This window comes from Neovison vison, chromosome 11, assembly GCF_020171115.1.
Source record: "Neovison vison isolate M4711 chromosome 11, ASM_NN_V1, whole genome shotgun sequence".
Taxonomy (NCBI): Eukaryota; Metazoa; Chordata; class Mammalia; order Carnivora; family Mustelidae; genus Neogale; species Neogale vison.
Window position 1 is genome coordinate 173,578,909 of NC_058101.1, and position 22,276 is coordinate 173,601,184.

A 22,276-nucleotide genomic window follows, 5' to 3' on the forward strand; every position below is an offset into this window, starting at 1 on the left:
TCATTAATAGTAAATTTTATTGTTTTCAACCCTTCTTACTTTTGCAGCTGAGTCAGTTGACCTGATCCATAGTTTTCTTCTTTGTAAATTGAGGAAACCTCTATTTTTATGAATCAGGTTTTATGCAGCAGAGAGGAATGTAGGCAAAAGAGCAGCTTTTAAAATTTAATAAGCTGAAATTCCAGAAACCATTTTTTTATAAATATTTCCTTCCCTGGTAGGCCTATTTGCTTCACCCATTTTTCTCCTCTCTACCTTATCTATTTATCACCTCGTGTCACTTTTACCTTTTTTTTCCCCATCTGTCCAGAATTCCTTACTTGCTATCTGTGTTTTGCCTACTTCCTGCCTTTTCCATGATTCAGCCTCCCTTTGAAAGTGATTTCTGTTCTTACTGTCCATTTCCTTGGGTGGGCCTCCTTCCTACTCTGTTGCCTCCAAGTCTTTTGTTGTTATCTCTTGCAGTTCAGCTTCTGTCATCTCTAGCTCCTTCCTATTTTACCCCTCACCTGTGTCCAAATCACTCCCTGTCCACTTGCATCCCACTCTCATCTCCCATCAGTGGTGATCTTGTCTTTTCCACTGCCCCATCTACCTCTGTCAGTATAAGCTCCCTGACCTATTGTGTTTCATGCAGCTCTGATCCCTTCTCACCTCTTAATTGCTGATGTTTTCTTTCTGTACTTTATAGTCATTGTGCATTTGCCTTGTGAGCTCTATTTCTGTTTTTCTTGTCCCCGGGTGGTAGGTATTACTAGATGGATTTGTTGTCAGTATTTGCATAGAACACAGATTCTTGCTGTGTATTTCCTGGGTAGCCAGGATGAATCAATTATTATTAACTTTTCTTGGAACATTGAGCTTCCTGTGTTTTCTGCTTCTAAGAATTAGATTAGTATTCTAGAAGACTAATACTACTTTAAAGAAAGTCAGGATAGTCCTGTGATGCTGTCATTTTAACTTTTTATCCAAGAGTTCGTGACATTTGAATTCACTCCCTTGTTTTGAAAGATTAAAAAAGACATCCAAACCAGGTTTGGGGATAGGAGTGGGTGGAAGGTGGGAAGAGAAAGGTAAATACTAGAAAACGATTCATAGTCAATTTCTAGAACTGGAAAGAAAACTGAAAACAAACCACATGCTTTAACATTTTTTAGGTAAAAGGTCCCCTAACTGAAGGAAAAATACCATTAATTCTGTTAACTAGTTTGAGTTCTAGGTCACCTGTATTTTTACATTTCCGTTTAAGTTCCAACGCCTTTATTTAATGATTAACAGAACAGAAACTTAATCTTGTAAACATTCATTTTATTTTGAGAGATTTGATGTCGCCTTAAATATTAACCTGTGTCATTTTATAATTACACTGTAACATTCTCAAAAATGCCGTTAACATCTGACTCTGTTAGTTTCTCATGTGGGAAAGCACATAAATTGTATGGTTTTGCCCCTCTGGACTCTGTAGTCATGTTATAATGAAAAGGTAGCTTATTGGCAAGCTTTTATTTTATGCTGTTGATGATATGTTGTCTTATGTTTTTCCATAATTTTTGTATATACTGAATGTGGAGTGATTCTGTAACTGAGTTTTCTATAATGTATCTGAACTACTAGAAGTAGACTAATGTAAGTGTAGATGCAGCTTTATGAAACTTAAAAAAACAAGAGCCCTGTACACATAATGTGCTGCTTCAGATTTTAAGAATAACCATACACACTGGGGTCGATTGTATGGAACATTCTTTCTGGCTGAGCCTTCTCTAATTGTGGTGGTGGTTGAGCATCTTGAAGCTGAAGGAATGGCTACTGGTCTGATAATGTTTCTGTAATATTCACTACCTATGAGCAGCTAGTAAAATTAACATCAGAACTGTGGATAAGCCACTAAGAAGAAATTTATGTAGATGTGCGAAATACAGGACTATGTTCTGGGATTACAGAGATGAACAAAGCATAGTCTATTCTCTCTGGAAGGGAAAATTGGTAAGTAGATGATTGCAGTACAGGATAGCAAATGCTAAAATACACATGTATAGTAGCTGTTACAGGAACAGACCAATTGTGTAGGTCAAAAACCTAAGAAAGTTAGGTATCATACATATATAACCGTGACTATATATTGTGTATAAATTCTGACTGTGATATAATTGCTGATGTCTCCCTTATTACGTGGGCAGGTTACTCAGAGCACTCAGACTCTGTGTCTTCCCCTTGAAATAGTGATAATTATTTAGGAGTGTTCTATGTATTAACTGAGATAATATATATGAGGTACCAGTTATGGTCCTTTATTCAATTATTATTTAAAATTTGGAGTACACGATATAGGATTATACTTTCATTTCATTATAATATTGCTGCTCAGAATGCTTGGAATTCCCATTTTAAATTTGATTTTAATAGTTTTTAAGAAAACTAAACTTACTCAAAACCTTGTAGTCAGTATCCTTTTTTTTTTTTAAGTCAAAAGGAGGTTATTTGATCTGTTTGCCAGTTGTAGTTCTCAGTGACAGTTGTCTGTTCCCATAAATCAGAGCTGTTCTCAGAGAATTTAAAATTTGCTACCATTAAATGTATTTGACAAAAGTGTGCCACAGGCTTCTATAAACTATTTAGCAAGAGTGACAACATCATTGGAATAGATCTGTGTAATGATTGCTTTTGGGAAAGTTGGGTAAGACTTACTGGGGACAGAAACTTTTGAATATGTTATAAAATCGGTCTTTGTATAGCTGTAGTCCCCACACTGGATTATATATACCAACCTGAAGAGATTTCCCAAATTTTATCTATGTTTTTGTTATTTTAAAAGGTGTTTAAATTAACTTCCTTTAACAGAACCAAACTGAACAGCCTGCATTTTCTTATGTAGTAGGAAAAATTGGCCCAATAATTTAATATTACTTTGTTCATGGTTGATTAATTTTTTCCTAAATTAATGGGTCTTTAAGATAAGGGTTGTGTGTACTAGACTATATGATAAATTAGGCTGGGCAAACTTTTCATTTGATGAAACAAATTGATTCTTCTGCTCTGGGTGTTTTGGCCTTGTTATAAAAGTCCACTCAGTCATAACAAGATTAGACCGGTCTGTCATATTGTGATTTAAAGATAAAACAACCAGCCCAGAATTGTGTTACAGATCAAAATATATGTCTTATTTAGAGCATCTCTATTAAAGTTCATGATTTACAGTCATGAGATTTAAATAGTTTAGTTTGTATCTTATGGTTGGTATTTATTCATATTGACATTATAGTCATAGATAGGGAAACTATTTCCATAGAAAAGGAGACTTGATATATTAATTATCCAAAACTTAGTTTAAGCTGGTTGTGATTAGAAAAGTAGCTTTCACTTGTGTTCTCTGGAAGATTCTCCGGTCTGTGGGCATGTTAATAATGACATGTTTAATCCCCATAATACTTAGTTAGCAGAGGTATTTGGGAAATTGCTGCAGATGATGTAGAATGAGCTGAGGTACGTTTTTGTCTTTTACTGTTTTGTCCCTGTTAAGTTCTTAGAGAAACTAGACTTTTTTTTTTTTTTTTAAGATTTTATTTATTAGATTGAGAGAGAGCATGCAAGCAGGGGAGCAGCAGGCAGAGGGAGAAGCAGGCTCCCCATTAAACAAGGAGACGGATGTGGGGCTCGATCCCAGGACCCCAGGATCATGACCTGAGCTGAAAGCAGATGCTTAATCAACTGAGCCACCGAGGTGTCCCAGAACTAAATTTTTCTAATAATGATTTATTTTTTTCTTGGCTTTTAGAGTCCAGAAGTAGGGCCAGGCTCTTGACATACACTGAACTCTTTGCTACTGCTAATGTAATTCTTTCTAATAAAATTTGATGTTATGAAATAGTTTTTATATACTATCCATTCATATATAATGTATAATGTATGTTTACATTGACAAGGGAGTAAATGCTAGGGCAGTTCTGCAGAACAATAGGTTTGTTGTGTTACGTATTTCCTACTATAAAAATGAGGACATTGAGGGAGGTTATTGAACTGCCCAAGGTCACACCAGTAAGTGGTAAAACCCGGAATTTAAGCTAAGTTTGGTTAAATCTCATGCTTTCATTCATTTTTCCATACTAACTTTTAAATTATTTCTCCTTGGGGCACCTGGGTGACTAAGTGGTTAAGCGTCCAACTCTTGGTTTTGGCTCAGGTCATGCATGATCTCAGGGTCCTGGGAAGGAGCCCTGCATTGGCTCTGTGCTCAGTGAGGAGTCTGCTTTTCTCCCTCTGTCTCTGCCCCTCTCCCTGCTCGCATGCTCACTCTTTCTCAAATCTTCAAAAAATAGAATATTTCCTCTTGGAAAAGTAAAATTTACCTTTATAAATGCATGTTATTTTGAACCAGGGGGTACTTTTATTAATCTTGTGCTGTATGCTTAACTTTTTCCCAAAAATATAAACTTTGTTTATAGTATATAAGGTTATAGAAGGCTCAATGTTCAAAGTAATCAATGCTTAGTGGAAAGAATAAAGTCAGATAATATAGAAAAGTATAAGGGGGTGGTGAAAATCACTAGAAACTACCATTCAGAGGTTAACATTTTGATGTATAATCATGCAAACGTAATAAAATACATATATGTATATTTTTAAAACAAAAATAAGTTCATAGCATGGATATTGTCTAGTAATACTTGTCATTATATATTGGCCATAATTTCACATCGTTGTTAGTTTATATCTTACTAAATTTTTTTAAATTTTTTAAAAATAATCCTTTTATTTTAGAATAGTTTGGATTTATAGGGAAATTACACAGTACAGAGAGTTCCCAGATTCCCCCATACATTAGTGTGGGGCATTTGTCGCAATTAATGAACCCAAACTGATAATATTATAATTGACTGAAGCCCTTGCTTTATTGAGATTTCCCTAGTTTTTACCTCATGTCTTCTGTTTCAGGATACCATCCACAATTCCACAATACATCCTCATGTCTCCTTAGGATCTCTGTGGCTGTAACTGTTTCTCAGACTTCCCCTGTTCTGCAGGACATGGCACTTTTGAGAAGTACTGGTCAGATACTGTAGAATGCCTCTGCGCTGGGATTGTCTGATGTTTTTCTCATGGTTAGACTGGGGTTATATGGGGTTAGACTGAGGGAGGCCACAGAGATGAAATGCTATTTTTATCACATCATTTCAAGGGTGCATCCTATCTGTGTGACTTTATTGTTGATATTGACCTTGGTATCCTGGCTGGGGTGGTGTTTGTCAGGTTTTTGTATTGTAAAGTTATTTTTTTTCCTCTGCTTGCTTTCTTGTGCTCTCTGGAAGGAAGGCAGCCCACACTTAGGGAGCAAGAATTGTGCTCTACCTTCTGAAGGGCAAAAGCAAAATTTCTGCCTATATTATTTGGAATTCTTCTACACAGGAGATTTATCTGTCCTCTCCCATTTATCTCTGTTGAGTCATTTATTTGAATCAGTGTAGACCAATGGATATTGATACTTTCGAGTTAAATCCAGTATAACTTTATTGCTCTAATTTTTCTAGCTGTGGCCATTGGGAGTCTTTCAGTTGGTTCCTATATCCATAGACCATACTTTCAGTTGGAGTTGGTTCCTATATCCATAGACCATACCCCAATTGTGGGTTAATACCTTCTTTTTTTTTTTTTTTTTTTTTTTTGCATAGCTGCATGGTATTCAATTTTAAGACTCTACAACGATATAGTTAGCTAAACCCTGATTTATGGTAATCTGTGTATCAGATTTTTCACTGGTATAAACAAAACTGCAATGAGAAGTCTTCAAAATATATTTATGAAAGTGTTGTTTGATAATTAGGAAAAATTGCTGCATTAAAGGGACTGCCTTTTATACCCTTATCTGAGGCAAATTTCTGAAGTGTGAGCATTTTCACCTTGCCTATGAAAAACAGTGGTATATGGTATATTTATCATGTGGTTGCTTCTCTGTTTTCTTTCTTTTTCTTTTTTTTTTTTTTAAGATATTATTTATTTTGGGGCACCTGGGTGGCTCAGTCATTAAGCCTCTGCCTTTGGCTAGGGCATGATCGCAGTCCTTGGCTCCCTGCTCAGCGGGAAGTCTGCTTCTCTCCTTGCTACTCCCCCTACTTGTATTCCCTCTCTCGCTGTCTCTCTCTGTCAAATAAATAAATAAAATCTTAAAAAAACAAAAAAAGACTTTATTTGTTTTTAGAGAGAGAGCACGCACACAAACAGGGGGAGGGATAGACTGAGAGGGAGAAGAAGCAGACTCCCTGTTGAGCAGGGAGCCCGATGTGGGGCTTGATCCCAGGACTCTGGGATCATGACCTGAGCCAAAGGCAGATACTTAACTGATTGAACCCCCGCCAGGCACCCCAGTTTTCTTTTTCATGTGATGAGAGCTGTTGGCAGGGGTGGCATCAGTGGACCTAGAGAGCTGCTTTGAGATCACATCTTGCCTTCAGGCACCTGTGCCTTCTCAGTATAGAATCAGTTACTGTACACAATAAACTCTGTTGGGAAGAATAAAACAGCTTTCTCAAAGAGTAAAAACTTAAGAACTGGAAACAATCTTAGAAATCATGTTCCATCCCTGCATTTTAGAAATTGGAAGCTTGTACCACAGGGTGAGATGATTGCCTGAGATTTTCCATAATGGAAGCATTTAAGAACCTGAATTTCTGGGGTGCCTGGGTGGCTTAGTCGATTAAGTGTCCAACTCTTGATATCGGCTCAGGTCATGATCTCAGGGTTGTGAGATTGAGCTCTAAGTTGCTCTGTGCTGGGTGTGGTATCCAAAAACAACAAAACTTGAATTTCTGCTCAGAATTCCTTGTTATTTGAGTTTATTTTGTATCCTATTGCAAGGATATATACAGTTTTATGTTGGAAAATTTCAAACACATACCAAAGAAGACAAGATAGAATAATTCATCCCCATGTCCCCATCTCTCAGCTTTACTTGTCATTTTGTGGCCAGTCTTGTTTAAACTCCATCCAATCCCCTCCCTACCATATTATTTTAGAGCATATCCCAGATATTAAATTATTCATCTGTAAATATTTCAATATGTTCAAGAAATCTTTCTCAAAACACAACCACAATGTCATTATCCTACCTTAAAAATATTTCTATTCGAGGATATTTAGTTATAAGAACTTTAGAAATTTGTGCTCACCATGGATTAGAATCAAGCTTTACTGAAAACATATTTACTTGGTATAATTCCCCCCAAATTAATAGATTTTTTTAAAGATTTATTTATTTTAGAGAGAGTGAGCATATGTGAGCATGGGGAGAGGAAAAAGGAAAGGTGAAGCAGACTATCCACTGAGCAGGGAGCCCGACATGGGACTTGATCCTGGGACCCTGAGAAAATGACCTGAGCCAAAATCAAGAGTGAGATGCTTAACCAACTGAGCGTCCCAGGTGCTCCTAGAAAGATTTTAATGTGTTATCTGTATACCATACAAAATGGCCTAGGTTATGGCTTTTATAAAAAATGTATTAGGGTTTTACCTGGGAAAAATAAGTTAACCTCTCATGAGATTTCTTTAGAGCAGAGAAATCCATAAAGACTGTATGACAGATAACCCCAGTTGTATATATTTGCTTTTTGGCCCTTCTTTACTCTTTATCTGTGCATGGAAAAGTCCAAGTATAAAATCTCTTTCACATTTTATTCTATTAACTGAAGCCATGGACAAGAACTAGTGGTATGGTCATTCTATTCACATCTTCTGTGGAGAGATTTTTGAACGTGGAGTAAAATTCCTGCATGCTATTTCCTGAATTAGGAGTTTACAGAGCTTCTAAGAGAATCAGTGTGGACATCATCACTGCATTTTCATTTACTTTTAAGAAGATAATTTAAGAGGAAAGAATACCTTTTGTATCAGAGCTGATCCTAAAGGCAGAGCCAACTGCAATTACCCTGTTTACTTCAAGCAGCACACTAAGCGGATTACTTGACTGTCAACAATTTAGAAGGATGGCTAATACTCCCAATATTTTAAATAATCATATTTTCTTGGGGTTTCACTGGATCTTTAAAATTAAAATTGAGGTGTTATTTTCTCCTGAAAAAACAACCCTGTCTCAGACGCTTTGCAACCGCAATAGGAAACTTTCTCCAAAACACCCATTTACTTGCATTGAATTTATCCTAGAATTGCTTCTGTTTTTTTGACATGCTGTTAAAATATGCAATGATCTAAATTGAAGGAGTGAAAAAGAGGGCTGAAATTTTCTTTCTGCTTTTTCTAAGCCAGACTGAAACCAATCTTAACAGCATAATTTTATTTAAAACTATTTTATTGCTAATAAACATTCATCTTGCTAGCCCGTATTGTTCATTATATGCAGATTCATGTTTTATTCTCACCTAATTTAGACTTTTCTGCCTTGCGTTTCACAATCTTACAGCCTTTCCATTTTCTTTCGTGAGTGGGCTTTGTTATAGTCAGCTTAATTTTCCTTCCATTTTGAGTGCCCTATTTGTATTATTTCTGAATGTTGGCACACTTTTATCTACTTGTTTTCATTCAGTGATCATCTTTTAAAGAAGAGAAATTATTATTCTCATTTCTAAGCAAAAGCCGAAAGATTAACGAAAAATAATCAGTTTCAACTACATCTCTCGTCAAGTGCATTCAGTCTTCCTAGGCTAATGTGTATTGGGAATTTTAAGTTCTTGGAGGACATAGTATTCATCCTGTACTGTGATTGACCTCTGTAGCATTTCACCCACTCTGCCTATTTTAAGCTACTTTATAAACCTCTTCTTGATATGTAAAGGATACTTCTTCTTAAAGTCCTCTTTGCTTTGACATTGTCTCTTTTTGACATCTTTACTACTTTGTCAGCATGTGATCTTGATTGGATTTCTTATCTTTCAGTTTCTTCCTCTGAACACTGAGGATATTAATCAGTAGTCTTCTCATTGGATTGTTGAGTTAAATGAGACAAGCTGTAGTTCCTGGCACATAATAAATGCTTCAGAAACATTGAAGCCATCCTTATTATCTTTCCCCTTTGTTTATTTACACCTTCACTTGATTAGGAAAAATGGTATGTGTATCTTAAATAAGTGACCCCCCTTTACATTTTCCTCAAACTTTCATTGTTTTCCTCAAACTTCAAAAAAAAAAAAAAAACCAACCACCTTTATTTTGAAATTACTACAGATTCATAGGGAATTGCAAAAATACGGAGAGGTCCCATTGGTCCCTCACCCATTTTTCCCCCAAAGGTGGCTGTAGTACAAGATCAAAACCAGAAAATTGACACTGGTGCCATCTGGCACTTACTCAGATTTCTCCAGTTTTATATGCACTTTGTGTGTGTGTGGTGTGTATGGTTCTGTGCAGTTTGATCATATGTATATTTGTGTAACCACCATCACAATCAAGATACAGGAGACTATCCCTGACCCATCAACCCAAAGCTTCCTCTTGCTCTCTTTTATAATTTCCCCAAACCCTTGGTAACCACTAATTAGTTCTCTAGCTTTCTAGTTTTGTTACTCTGCGAATATTATATAAATGGAGTCATATGCTGCTTGTGATCTTTAGAGATTGGCTTGTTTTACTCAGCATAATGCTTGTGAGAGCCACTCAAATTGTTGTGTGTGTCAAATACTCTGTTCTTTTATTGCTGAGTTCTGTTTCATGGTGTGGATGCACCACAGTTTAGCCGTGGAAGGACATTTGAGTTGTTTACAGTTCTGGGTTATCACAAAGCTGCTGTGAACATTTGTGTACAGGTGTTTTGTGTAGACCTAAGTTTTCCTTTCACTGGGATAAATGCTTAGGACTACAGTTCCTGGATCAGAACTTTCTAAATGGACCATTGTAAGCTTTTTTGAAAATACATGCTAATGCCATATGTAGATATTAAGAGCAGGTATTTCTTAATGCTAGCCATTATAAATAATATAGTGTCCTCTGTTTTAAAATATCTTTCTGTATAATTTGCAGCATCAGTCCAAAGTATTGAATCCTTTTTGTACTGTACTATGTTTTTTAATTTTTATTTTTTATTTAAATTCAGTTAGTTAACATATAGTGTATTATTAGTTTCAGATCTTTTTGTATTGTAATATAATGTGTACTAAATAAATATTTCATTTTGTTAATGAATCCCCTTTCATATTGTATTGACAGTTTTCTTGGGTATATTGCAGTTCTTAGATACTAAATTTGAGTGGGGGACATATTTCAAGTAATGCTTTTTTCTTTTTATCAGTTCTTTGCAATGTGGTAGATGTTGAATTTTAAAATACTTGTAAAGATGAGCACGAAGAGTCAGGAAGTCCATTAATCAATATCCAGCAATATTTCAAATAATGAGTAATGTTGGACATTTGTTTTCCAACATAATGTTTGGGGTCCTAAGATGTTTTATAAACTCATTGTCTCCAAGATTAAAAATAAATGATGTCATTATTAAGGCGAAGCTACTAATGCTGTTGACATGTGAAGAGCTCCTAATGGTAATACCCATAGATTTAAGTAATTGTTACTGAAGTTGGGCATCAAAAGTCAGGAGAAAGACAATATAAATTATGTGTGGTGGACAGGCATTAGATGGTTGATCAGTTCTGGCTTTCACAAATATATCTAATAGTCTTAAAATAACTAATAAAAGAAAAGCTCTAAAAATTGGTAGAAGAAAAGGAAACAAAATGTAGAAAGCAGTGGTTCTTAAGGTGCTCATTTGAATATTGTCGGTCAATTTAAAAGTGAAACAAGCACCCCTCCCTGGGCCAGTTAAATTAGATTCTGGAAGTGGTGCCCAGGCCTTGGTATTTTAAAAATATGCCCAGGTAGTGTTTAGCCCGAGTTGAGAGCCCCTGACCCAGCAGGAATGGCCTCTCTGCTCCTATTTCTTCACCTTAGAATTCGGTAGCGTTTGTGCTGTGAGCATCCATCTCTAATGTATCGGACTCATGTGGGTTCCAGGTACCTTTTATTTATGGCTCTGTGGGGATGCCTGTTTTCCTAGAGGGGAGGGTACCCACACTTGTGGACACATTGAAACTGTAACAGAGCTTTAATATGTGTAACAGAAGAATGCCTACCTTTGGAATGAAATACCCCAAACAGGGAGAAACTCTAAGTCATTGACAAGTCAAAAGGAAACTAAGTTTCATCTGGGGCATATAGTGGGCAGGATGCTTTTTGGGAAATTGGGCATTTAGGAAACCTGCAAGGGGTGTTGCAGTGAGAGGTCTCAGGTTTTATTGATAGATCCTATTGTCAGCCTTATTTAGTTTTTATTTCTTTATTTTAATTTTTACTTGGCAAAAAGTGTAACAAGTGAAACTATGCAAATATGAGTATAGACAAAAAGAATTAGTACCCCACAAATTGTTCATAGCCTGATGTGAATTCTTCTTTTTCTGTATTCATAAAAGTTTGTTTAACGATATAAGGTTTATGAATTTTTTTTAAATAGGATCGTATTCTATACATTATTATGAAATGTTTCCTCCTTAATATATCATGGACATTTCTTTAGGTCAATACAGATCTAAGTCTTACTTTCAAAAAATGAATAACATTTTCAATATGATATATTGACCCATTTGCCTGTGAATAGACAGAGCATTAACTCTTTTTATTTAATTTTTTAAAAATTTACCACAAACGATGGTGTATCTTTGTATATTTAAGCTTAGGTATTTTTGCTTTTGTTTGTAAAGTATTCTTATAATCCATGGTTTGGTTTTGGTCAGATTTCCTAGTTTCTGGATACTTTCTTTGATACTGAGAATTAATGGACTAATAATGTCAGTTGATTTCCAGCTAATTAGCTCCTAGGTATTAAGTTAGACATTAGATAGGGGAATCAGTTATTTTAGAAATGGATATTAATAAATCCTTGTGGCCAGAAACATTTTTCATAGGTCCTAGAATCCCTAACATGGAGTACCTTAATGAGTGGCCATCAGATGGGCTTCATGAGGGGTCCTTGAACTGTCTGATGTTGATTGAAAAGGTGTGTATACATTGTACATTTAATGGCTTTTATTACCTTTTTAAAGGGATTTTTATTGCCCCTCAAACTGGTTAAAAATTGGTAACACAGGGGCGCCTGGGTGGTTCAGTGGGTTAAGCCACTGCCTTCGGCTCAGGTCATGATCCCAGGGTCCTGGGATCGAGCCCCGCATTGGGCTCTCTGCTCAGCGGGGAGCCTGCTTCCTCCTCTCTCTCTGCCTGCCTCTCTGCTGCTTGTGATCTCTCTCTGTCAAATAAATAAATAAAATCTTTAAAAAAAAAGTTGGTAACACAGATATCAGAGAATAGTACTTAGTCTGCAGAACCTGTAGAGTACTGAATTGTCATTGATAGCACGTTTTTAATCACAGTATCCTTTTTCTGTAAAGATCTGGATTGAAATATGTTTCTAATTTCTAGGTGGCACAAGCCTAGGAGAGATGGCTAATGCTATAGCTAGCAGACTCCAGGCTCAGAATAACCTGAATAGGTCATAATAATGTTCTGAAATCAGCAAGATGAAAAATACTGAGGATAAACATCTGCAGGAACTGAGGAATGCTTAGGCAGGGAGGACAATCTCAGATGCACCTAAGATAAAAAGATCGAGGAGCTGATTTGCCCACGGGCTTATGTGGGCTAGCTCTGTGATGTGGCTGTTAAAAATATGAGCCATGTGGACCACATTTGATGGGTTGTTTTGCCTCTGAAAACCACATTTGAGGTGAGACACAGGAAAGGAGGAAGACTTGATGGGAGGGATGGACCTGAAGGAGGGATGGACTGAGACGTGAACCCAGAAGCTCACCAATGCTGAAGGAGTTTGGTTTTTGGATCTGAAGGAAAGGGTGTAAAAGAACAATGGTGGCAACCCTTGTAGGTGAAGGAATAGGAAGACAAGAAAATGTGCCCAGTAAATGTTTGAATGAATGAATGAATGAATGAATGAATGAATGAATATTACAAGGCTAAGGATTTTGACTTGATCTGAGCTCTGGTGAGATTTCTCCAGTAATGGGGTGGGCACGTCTAGAAAGCAGTGACTTCCCAGTAGACCCCTTCAGTCATAGTGATGGGTGACTGGGGTAGGGCTGTAGAAAGCGTTCTTGTTCTCAGTGATAAACTGTTTAACAGGACTTTAAAACACTGTTAATTGGAATTTTATATTTCTCTCAGGTACTTTAATTCTTAAATAGGAGACAATTCCAGGATACTATTGTAGGCTCTTTAAAAGTACTTTTATAGAAGGAGTGTTTTTGACTCACAGATTACATGATTATCCGTATAGATACTGCAACATTGAACTGTAATAGGTTGTTTTTTTTTTCTTTTTAACATATAATGTATCATTTGCCCCAGGAGTACAGGTCTATGAATCATCAGGCTTACACATTTCACAACATTCACCATACACATACCCTCCCCAGTGTCCATAACCCAGCCACCCTATCCCTCCCCCTCGACCCCCCAGCAACTGTAATAGGTTTTTTATCTGAAACTGTGATGAATGCATTATTCCGCTGTTAAACCTAAAGTAGGTAGCTTGTCTAGACTTGTAGAGTAAGTATGGTTGAAGATTTTATTTTTCGTGACTTTAGAGAGAAGAAAAACCACATTCTTTTCAAGCTACAAAAAGAGGAAAAAAGGGAATTTCGCCACTTGCCGTGGCCTCAGGAAACAGGCACACTATCTCCATTAGACTAATTGTCAGAGACCTGACTCCATCATGGTAACACACCAGAGAACTGCCGTCCTGCTGTGCCATTTACATATGTGTGCCCCTCGGTGTGCATACTGCCCTGTGGAAATGGATCTCTAATGTTTGTTTAAGTTGGTTAATAGAGATATCTTTTATTATTCCTCAAGTAGTCAAAACAGTGTAAAAGAACTTCAGGTTATAAAAATGGATATTGTCCAAATTATTTTATAGAAAGCTTTTTAAAAAACAAGCCCTGTGTCTCCCACTAGCAGTTTTAAAATAGATTGGGGGATAAGGCCACTTGGGACGCCATGGTTTCCACTCCTTTTTATAGGGCCCTAGGAGTTTAGGTCAGGGTTTAAGATGGGCTCCACCACTCACTGACTGGCCTTGATTTCCCATGAAAGATCGTGCTGGTGCCCCTAAGCATTGTCAGAAAGTATGGTGCTGGGTCCATCGGGAGAACTCGGTATCTATTCTGTATCTTCTGCTCTGACCTCGTAACCCCTTTCTCTTTTTCCTGATTCAGCAGTAACTGTCATCTGTATGTCTTATTCTGTCTTGAAAATAGCACATCTAAAAACTAATTTTTTTGTATCCCCACCGCACTCCTTCCTCCTCTCATTCTTAACCTGCTTCTGCTCTCTTCTCCTGTCTCCTCTTTTTCATCCATGGGTACCACTCACCAGAGGTAGCCCTGGAGGAGGCTAACACTGTGAGCTCTGAGTCCTACTGTCTTGGATTAAGTTCCAGCTCTATTGCTCTGTTGCCACGTGGCATTGGACAAGTTACTTAATGTCTGTCTCTAAATCTCAGTTTCCTCAGTTCTAAAATCAATATGGTAGCCATCTGTCTTACAGAATTGGGAAAATTCAGTGAGATACATACGTGTTCACAATCGGTATGGTTGCTGATGCTTACGCGAGTGCACAACGTGCATGTATTAGTTAGAGCTCAAGCTGGAAGTGGTGGTGTCATCCTTAACTCCCCTTCTTTCCCTTACCTAAGCATCCTCTCAGCGATTGATTCTGTCTCAGGAGTTTTTCCTCTTTCTCATCCCTGCTTTTAGGTCAGGGTTTTTAAATTTGAATTTATCATACTCAAAGAGGTTCATAAGCCCTAGAAATTGAACATATATCTTTTGACATATGTGCGTTTTTCCTAAGGAGAGGGCTTTTAGCATTTATCATTGACTTTCACGCAGGTCAGTGAGCCACACAATGTTGATGACTGCTGGCTTGGACTCCTCTCTAGCCTGTATCCAGGATCCAGGAGCATATGCACTGATACTCCTCCTCTGGCTCTGTGCCTGTAATCTCTCACACTGTTGCCCAGTGAACTTTTTTTTTTTTTTTTTTAATGTTTTTACATCACCATCCTGCTTACAGAGTTGTATTGATTCCCTGTTGCCTACAGCAGTGGTTCTCCCCCAAAACCACATACTAGAATCCCATGGGAAGTTTTTAAAGAAGTACCCAGGTCCCATCCTAGACCAGTCAATTGATACTGACAAATACTGGGCATCAATATTTTGTTTTAAAGCTTCCCAGGAGATTTTAATGTGTGGCCAGACTTGAGAGCCTCAGGGCTACAGGATGATGGCCAGACGTGTTAGCGTGGCCCTTAAGGTCCTCAGCCGCCCAGTGCAGATCTACCTCTTCAGCCTGATCTTCTGCCTCCTCTCCGATTCGTATCTCACCACTTGCTCTCTGGATATAGACTTTTGCTATTCCCAGAACATTCCATGTTATTTCCTCCCTCTGAGCTTTTGCCTGTACTGCTTGCTCTGTCTAAAATGCCTTTTACCCTTTCTCCGCCTGGTCATTTTAATCATAAAACAACCCTCCCCAACCCCCAAAGAGAATTGCAGCGCTACTTCTGTACAAACTTATAGGCCTTAAAGTGTATTATAATATCTTGTCTATTACTATCTTCCACATTACACTGAACTCCTAGAAGCTAGGATCCTTCTTTATTTCATTTCTCTCGTGTTGACACCAGGTTTAAAGGAGTTCCTTGAGAGTCTAATGAATGTGTAAACGGCAGTCAACAAACAGCAGGCTACTCTGGGGAATCTGGAAATCCGTGGGGTTGGGGAAAGTAAATATGGCGTACTAGCTGTGGTAAGGAATGCTCAGCAGAAGTTTAATCCTCTACTATTGCTCTTCTGTACTTTTATAAGAATCAAAGATCAATATATGGAGTTTCTCATCTGGGACTAGGAAAGTCGAGACCAGCTTTGAAAACATCTCCAAACACTACTGAACATTACCAAACAATAGCGTAAAGTCATGTCATCTTTGTCTCCTGAGACTCTCCAGAGATTTCTGAATGAGAGATGGAGAATCAGCCATTATGATGATGGCAACTTTATTTTCCCCAGTGGATTATCCTAACTTAGTTACTGATTTAAAGACACCCTTATATGGACAGTTCTTCAGACATTATATGTTTCTAATTTTGATCTCACCCCTGGCCTTTATGTTTAGCTGCTGCCTAGTCCTTCTGTTGGCTATTTTTAATACTTTTTTTTTCTGTGTGTCTCAGAATTGTCCCAACACATTTTAAAGAACAGTAACTTCAATGTGTTTTAGTCTTCCTGTTTCTTCCGTGCCCAGGATTAATTTAATGGTGATTTCTTTAGTAAACGGTCTAAGAGAGGTTCTTTTGGATATTGTCTGGGGGCTGTTTAATATTACTTATTTTTCCTGAATGCGCCCCCCCAACTACACTCTTAGGAGAAGAGATGGCTTATTTAACACTTACACAAAGGACAGTGGGTACTAGTCTGATGTCATGAGTTGCGTGTACATCATTCTGATATGCTGTGTATGAACAACGAGAATACCCTTTGTCTAACTGGCTTCTGATTACTTTAAAATCTTAAAAGCTGGAATAATAAGGACAAGATTTTTTTTTTATTCAAAGTCAGAATGTTAGTTGGAATGTATTAATATGGTATCCTTTTATGCTTCTATTCTTTTTTTTTTTTTTTTTTTTTAATTTGACAGATAGATCACAAGTAGGCAGAGAGGCAGGCAGAGAGAGGAAGGGAAGCAGGCTCCCTGCTGAGCAGAGAGCCCGATGCGGGGCTCGATCCCAGAACCCTGGAACCACGACCTGAGCCGAAAGCAGAGGCTTTAACCCACTGAGCCACCCAGGTGCCCCTATGCTTCTATTCATCTTATTTAAAAAGTATTTTAAGAAGCCTTAAAGAAATCTGGATTTATCAAGAAGCCCTCCTTTAAATATGTTTACATAAAAGAATCTGAGTCTGTGAAACTAAAAAGAGTAATTTTTAGTCATTTTTTTAAGAGCATTTTTAGGAACAGATGTGAGTCAAGGAATTGGGAAACGTACCCTTTCCTGGCAAACGGAGGGACAGGAAAATATAATGTCAAGAAGAAGAAGAAACCAATGCTTACAATGATTGCATTAAGGTCTAAAATGAATAATTGTCTATTATTTCACAGTCTACAATCAACAACAACAGATATCCCGGTACTGTTTGTCTGCTTTTCTTGTAGTGAGCCAAGACCTACAGAGAGGAACTGGCCTGTGGTGTTTGAGAATGGCTTCTTGGATTATTATAATTACTGGGCTGTTACAGTTCTTAGAGCTGAGTTGTTTATCCTGTAGTTTTTTGCTGTTTTGAAAGGTGAGTACCCAACATCAGAGGACTGTTTTAAATGAGCTATTTAGTGCTTAAGAGATACAATTATATATGTCTACTGTCAAGAGACTAGGCTATACCATGCCCACTCCTGGAAGAAACTAGCCACCTACTGGGTTCTTGTAGCAAGGGAAATTAGAATCTCTTATGAATATGTCAACAGACCACGTCCATCGACAGCGGAACTGTCAAAAGTTAGAGAAAGCATTCTTGATTTCTCAAGTCCCTTGGTAATTGGTACCAGGTGTTGTATTCTATCACACACTTGAGCATTTGCCCTTCAAACAGATCTTACAAATGCTCAGGGACTCATGAGAACATATTTGAAATTATCAATAATAAAACCAGTGCTTTGGGGCTGTTATTTTGAAGATCCTTTCCTTCTTAGCCTGCAAGTACCCTGTTTATCCAAAATAAGATAGAGAGGGAACCTAAAAACTCAGAACCCCAAAGTAGATTCTCTACCACATACAGGTGGTTTAACCTGGAATTCCCCTTCAGTGTTAATTTCTTTAGCTAAAAAATATATATAATAAACAAAAAATATATTTTATATATAGAAATCTGTGCCAAGTACTGTTCTGAGTGCTATAGATAAATTAACTTGTTTTCTCAACAATCCTTGGAAGTGGCTTCTTATCCTCATCTTATAGGTGGGAAGAGAAAATTCTGTTAGGTGACTGGCCAATGGTTGCAAAGTTACTGAATTTTGATTTGAATGATCCCATCAGTATGACTCTTAAGTGTTCTCCAGTCCTCTTTTCCTTAGATAGTTTTAAATCTCAAGTCAGAAAGTAGAGTAGCTCTTACCCTAAAAAGATTTTACATGCTCTTGAAGTAAGCTTGATTGCTGTGAAGCAGTATGCATTGGAATAACAAAAATTAATACTTGGTGCTAATGTACCAAAAGCTTTTGGAGGTTAGTAGCTGGTTGCCTGATTCTTGATAGTTTTGCTCTAATTGGATCAAAGAAACAGAGAAGTGGGTGTTTATGGTCAGCAGCTTGGCATGGCGTATCAGTCCGCATACGGGGGCCACCAACATGGGAGTGGCAACGGAGTTTGATTTGCAGTGGGTGAAATTTGTCTTTGTATTATCTGTAAGAAAGACAAATAAATAGTATGAGATCGCAGGACATTTATTTATTTAAACAGACTCTTTTCAAGTACTTTCACCTTAAAAATGGAGAGAACTCACTTTAACCTTTTATTAATAGATTTGAGTAATAAGGTTACATTTTCAAGTATTTTCAGTGTGGATATATGACTGCCTTGAAGCCAAATTAGAGTAGAACTAGTAAGATTTTGTTACTTTTGAAATATCTTTTGAAATATCTTTTTCCTAAACTCTCAAATTACAGTACATTTTTTTGTTGTTTTGGGTTAGCTTGAATACTAATGAATTATAGAAGTTCAGATTGTACTTAATAAACCTATGCTAATTTTTTCATTTAAGGTGTGTTTATTACATATTAGTGCTTGTTTGTTCAAACCTGGCAGCTCGGCTCTGTCTGTGTAGCACTTTCAAGCAGAGCATCTATATCAGCAAATGCTGAAGTGTTGCTCCAAGAGAAAGGAGGAAACTCCCAGAGTAGAGGAGGGACGGTCTCTGCTCTTTTAACCAAGTGGAGGCTAATGTTAGGGCGCATGAAAACGTCTGACCGTGTCCTTGTGATTCTCTATGAACTCCAGATGAAGGGAAAACAATCAAAAAGCATATTTAGCACCTACTACATCCCAGGTACTCTGTTTAGTGGTATACCTATGTCTATATATTCATGCACGTTTGTCTATCTACCTTGCTGTGTATGCATAAACGTGCAAATTTATTTATTTAATAAAATATTTCTATATTAAGCACCAGTGTTTTACATGCTTTACAAACATAAACTCATTTAATCTTCATAATAACCATATGATATGTGTCTATTACCGTCCCCATTTTAAAGATGGTGAAACTAAGACACAGCGAGAGTAGATGCCCAAGGTCAGCAACTACTGATGATGAGGCTAGAATTTGAACCCAGAGAGAGATGAATTCTGAATCCATTCCATTCCCCAGACATGCACTATAGCTTTCCTATTTCTTTACCTTTGCTGAGGTCATTGCTTCTCTATAATGTTCTTTCCACTCCTTTTGCTCTTGAAAGCTCGCCAGCATGCAAAGGCTCGATTCAAATGTCACTTCCTCCAAGATGCCTTTCCTGATGAACCCAACTGGAAGCCTCTAATTAGATTCCTAATGGAATGAAATGAGATACTTACTGATTACTCTCTCCTATGGTAGGAAGTTTATATATTCTATCATGTCTCATGTGAGATAATAAGTCTCTTGAAGGCAGAACTATCATTCACACTATTTTCTGCTATAGTCATGAATATCGTGCCATTCGTACAAATGTTGCAGGCACTTGGGAATTTCATGATGGCAGGAACCAGCTGTTCAACAAATGTTTGTTAAATGGATGACCATTAGGAATGTATGCGGAGGGTAAAATTTCCCAGTATTACTCTAAGATACTTTAAAAAATTAACTACATTAAAATAAGTATTCAAACAACAACAGTAATAATACTGCCTTAAGTTCACAGTCCTGTTATAAATTGTTATACAATCATGCTAAATAGGGGTTCTTGGGTGGCTCAGTTGAACATCTGACTCTTGATTTCAGCTCTGGTCATGATCTCAGGGTCCTGGAATTGAGCCCTGCTTCAAGGTTCTGCACTCAGAGAGGAGTCTGGTTGAGGATTCTCTCTCTTTCCCTCTGCACTGCCCTACCACCCTGCTCATGCTTGCATGTGCTCTCTCTCTCTCAAATATAAAGAAATCTTTAAAAAATAAAAATAAAATCATGCTGAATTAATTAACTACTTACCAAGGTTTTTAAAAAGAACTGACTTTAAGAGTTTGCTGCTATGTATGTACTTTTTTTTTCTTTCTTTCTTTTTTTTAGCTTCCAAAAAAAGAATGCTGAAGAGAAAATGGTTTATTCTTTTGGAGTTAGATTTTTCTGTTCCTGTATGGATAAATTGGTACTCTAATCCATTTCTGAAGTATTTCGACAGATTGAATAGTTATGATCTATGCCAACATAATCACTCTGAAGGCTCGGATGAACGAATCATCTCTTTAGCATATATGTGTAGTTGTAGCATTGAAGGCCACATATATTTGTCTCAAATTATAGGATGGAATAAATATAGAACTCCCAATTTTAGCAGTATCTGATTTTATAATCAGACTATATGACTGTTTCATTTTAGTTTGACTAACAATAATTGATATGATAAGGTAAATCTAGTAATCAGAATTATGAATTTTAAGAATAACAGACCTCAGTTAGTCTTAAAATGTTTAATTTGGAGATACAGGGATGGAATGTTACAGACTTTTTGGAGATATGTGTATCAGTGAGATTTTGCTGTGTAACAAATCATGTAATACTAGTGACTTAGGAAAATAAGCATGTATTATGTCTAACAATTCTGTAGGTCACCTGGTGACCTTGGTTTGGGCTAGCCTGGGTGATCTCTGCAGGCAGCTTGGCTGGGGCCATATGGTCTAGGGTGGCCTTGCTCACATGTCCGGTGGTCATTGTGCTGGCTGGTGTGGGGGCCCCGACAGCTGATGGTGTATCTTTGTTCCATGTGGTCGTCTCACCCTCAGTCGGCTACCCAAGGCTTCTTTGGGTAGTGTTCTCGGGGTTCCACAGTGCAGCAAGACGGGGCAAGCCCCAGTGGGTCAGCACTTTTCAAAAATTTGCCCTTGTCCTCCTGGCCAAATTAGTTAATATAGAAAGGGACTACCCAATGGTAGATGCAGGGAAGCAGGAATATGGAAGGGGTCATTACCGCAACAGGTCTCTAAATTCTGATGTGACCTTAGGCCAGCAACATGAAGTGATAAAAAAGAAAAAAGTGTGCAGGCTCTCAAAGCTACAGTTTTTAGAGAGATAGTTTATAGACCCTAGGTTTCCCTGAAATACTTAATAATCAGTTGAAGCCCTTCCGGCTTTTCATTTTTTGAAGCTTTGAGCTATAAAAATGGGGAGCCTTTCATCCTTCCCTCACTCAATAAATATCCCAATTGATCTTCAGCGAGGACCACAGCGATGATAGAAGGGGTGTGATCATACTGGCTCCAGCCACTTAGAGCTCCCATGGGCTGTGCTGTGTGGCATCTCGGAGAGCGCTGACACTGGCCCTTCCTGTTGGCATCATTATCCCTGTGTTACAGGGAAGGAAGCAGACTCGCAGAGGCATGTAGCTGCTCGGTGGGAGGCTACATTTTGAACCCAGGTCTTTCGGACTCTATAGCTACATCCGAAGAAGAGTTGCTTACTAGTGGGTTGATCGTGGTTTTTACCAGCATGAAGCCTTTGAGTATTTCATGTCACCCTTGAAAAACTGGGAACCATGGAGAAACAGGAAGGGTTTTTGTTTTGTTTTTTTCCCTTTCTACTCTTTCCTTACTCTGCAACCCTCACTAGTTGGACCAAATAACCACGTTTAATTTGAAGATGATAAAAGCTCAGAATGGAAATTTTACTGCTGGTTCCAGATGTAATTTTTAAATCTTTCAGAATAACTGATCCCTCCCATCATGTCCCTGTGACTCTTCAAAGGTTCCAAAGTGAAATTCAGAATCCCGAGATATTCTAGAACATATATTTAAAATGTCATTAGTAGATAACCTTCATTTAAAAAAATTAACTGTTCCTCTCCCCGACTCTTACCCCCATGTGCACTCCCAGAACACAGAGCACATAACTGTGTCCTCATACTCACCAGAACGTTGTGTTTGCCTGGGTGGGTCTGTCCTTGTCACCAGAGTGTGAGCTTCTTGAACACAGAGCCCTTGTCTGTCCTCTCTCTATCAGCAGCACCTAGCCTAATGGGAACATTCTAGTATCTGCTGTGTGATTTT

At 37.7% G+C, this 22,276-nt stretch overlaps 1 protein-coding gene across 8 annotated transcripts in view; it reads left to right on the forward strand.

Annotated features, from left to right (window-relative positions):
• SLC20A2 (solute carrier family 20 member 2) overlaps positions 1-22,276 on the forward strand; it is a 106,488-nt gene that overhangs the window by 7,218 nt on the left and 76,994 nt on the right. For 2 of the 8 annotated variants that reach the window (XM_044225298.1, XM_044225295.1), the window contains exon 2: positions 17,206-17,336. The exons of the other annotated variants lie outside the window; for them this stretch is intronic. The gene's annotated coding sequence lies outside the window, so the exon portion shown is untranslated. The remainder of the gene's footprint in view (positions 1-17,205; positions 17,337-22,276) is intronic. 8 annotated transcript variants of the gene reach the window in all.